Source organism: Siniperca chuatsi, unplaced genomic scaffold (assembly GCF_020085105.1).
Source record: "Siniperca chuatsi isolate FFG_IHB_CAS unplaced genomic scaffold, ASM2008510v1 Contig00128, whole genome shotgun sequence".
Classification (NCBI taxonomy): domain Eukaryota; kingdom Metazoa; phylum Chordata; class Actinopteri; order Centrarchiformes; family Sinipercidae; genus Siniperca; species Siniperca chuatsi.
In genome coordinates, this window is record NW_025322600.1 from 1 (window position 1) to 2,500 (window position 2,500).

Consider the following 2,500-nt stretch of genomic DNA (forward strand, 5'->3'; position numbering starts at 1 on the left):
GACTTCGGGCCCAAGACAGGCGCGTTCGGCGCCCCGAAAACCACGGGGTGGGCGTTGGAACCGTCGATCCGAGCCTCCGTTCGGGAGCTAGCTAAGTGTGTGTTTTCCCAGCTTTTTCAGAGTTCGCGCGCCTCGACCTCTCACATCTCCGGAACCAGGAGGGCCAGCGGGCTGAAACTTTCCCCCACGTTTTTCGGGTCGCGAGTCGAGTGGGGCGCGGGCCCGTCGCCGTTTTCCCGCCGGAGTAGCCTAACCCGTGGCGGGGCGTATCTCGGAACCGGAGAGTCGTAGCGACTTCGGGCCCAAGACAAGCGCGTTCGGCGCCCCAGCTCACGGGTGGGCGTTGGAACCGTCGATCCGAGCCTCCGTTCGGGAGCTAGCTAAGTGTGTGTTTTTCCCAGCTTTTTCAGAGTTTCGCCGCCTCGACCTCTCACATCTCCGGAACCAGGAGGGCCAGCGGGCTGAAACTCCCCACGTTTTTGGGTCGCGAGTCGAGTGGGCGCGGGCCCGTCGCCGTTTTCCGCCGGATGTAGCCCTGACCCGGAAGCGGGGCGTATCTCGGAACCGGAGGTCGTAGCGACTTCGGGCCCAAGACAGGCGCGTTGGCGCCCGAAAACCATGGGGTGGGCGTTGGAACCGTCGATCCGAGCCTCCGTTCGGGAGCTAGCTAAGTGTGTTTTTCCCAGCTTTTTCAGAGTTTCGCTGCCTCGACCTCTCACATCTCCGGAACCAGGAGGGCCAGCGGGCTGAAACTTTCCCCACGTTTTTGGGTCGCGAGTCGAGTGGGCCGCGGGCCCGTCGCCGTTTTCCCGCGGAGTAGCCTAACCCGTGGCGGGGCGTATCTCGGACCGGGAGTCGTAGCGACTTCGGGCCCAAGACAGGCGCGTTCGGCGCCCCAGCTCACGAGGTGGGCGTTGGAACCGTCGATCCGAGCCTCCGTTCGGGAGCTAGCTAAGTGTGTGTTTTCCCCAGCTTTTTCAGAGTTTCGCCGCCTCGACCTCTCTCATCTCCGGAACCCAGGAGGCCAGCGGGCTGAAACTCCCCACGTTTTTGGGTCGCGAGTCGAGTGGGCCGCGGGCCCGTCGCCGTTTTCCGCCGGATGTAGCCCTGACCGGAGGCGGGGCGTATCTCGGAACCGGAGAGTCGTAGCGACTTCGGGCCCAAGACAGGCGCGTTCGGCGCCCCGAAGCTCATGGGGTGGGCGTTGGAACCGTCGATCCGAGCCTCCGTTCGGGAGCTAGCTAAGTGTGTGTTTTTCCCCAGCTTTTTCAGAGTTTTTTTTTTTTTTTTTTTTTTTTTTTACACTTTCTGAAGTTTTCTACGAAGAATCAGAATCAGAAATACTTCAGGCAAGGCACCTCATCACTCAGAGGTAGGCTTCTTCTGACTGCTGCACAATGTACCCTTTTCAGTTTAAAATTCAAATAAAATTTATTGATATTGATTTTTATTCATACCTCTGTTACTGCTGTGCAATGTCCTCCGTCTCAATATAAATAAGCTACACTGAACTTGGCAGTTCACGCACTATTACTTTATACCATATCATCATCATCATCATCATCATCATCATCATCAACAACCAACAACAACGACCGGTAAATCCACTTTGTACTTTACACTTAGCTTAATTTTATACGTAGCCACTTTTGCTTGATTTATCTTGCCTGTATTAAAGCCCATTATATATTTTGTTGCTCGGCACTTCTATTCCAAGATGGGAGTTCGGGAGCTCTGCCGACATTTGTCCACAAAGTGCCATCACAGGTATACCAGGACCACCAGGTGCAGTACCAGGGCTACCGAGGGAAAGCTTCAGAGTACCAGGGGCGCCGGTCAAATCACGGAGTGCCAGGGGCACGAGGCTCAAGCCACGGACTACCAAGGCGCGGAATCTCTGTGCGATTTTCTCCAAGTTTCTCAACGCGGGAGGCCTCTCGTCGGTCGGAGGTGGGGCGTATCTTTTAGGTCCGCCCTTTTTCGGCGTCAACAGGCGTCTGCTGGTTTTGCAAAGTGTTCGCGCGATTACAGGAACAATTTCCAAAACACAGGGCTCCGCGGAAAACCCCGATCGGACTCAGGGCTCGTGCCCGACCTCGGGCGCTCCATACGGGTTACGGCGGCAGGTTTTCTCGGTCCCCAGCTCCGGTTTACAACACTTTGAGAAATTTCCACGCGCCGCGCCGCGCGCGGCGGCGTGTGTTTGTCGATCACTTGACCGACTGGCATCCGTGACCCGCCATCGGAGGGCCTCCGCCCGGCGGCCTAGCGCCCGGCGTTGGGCGGCTGGTTCCCTCGGCCATGCGGGTTCGCCTCCGCGGCGGGAGGGCGTGCGCCGAGGGTCCTAGGGCCTCTCCCGGCGTTCCTCCCAGGCGAGCGATCGGTGGCGAGACCGAGGCGCACCGTCTGCCCCAGCCGTCCTACCACGGAACCGCGCGCGGCGGCGGTCCCGAACCCTTACCGGGGCACCTCCCCATCCCTGCGCGGCGGGCCTCCGGCA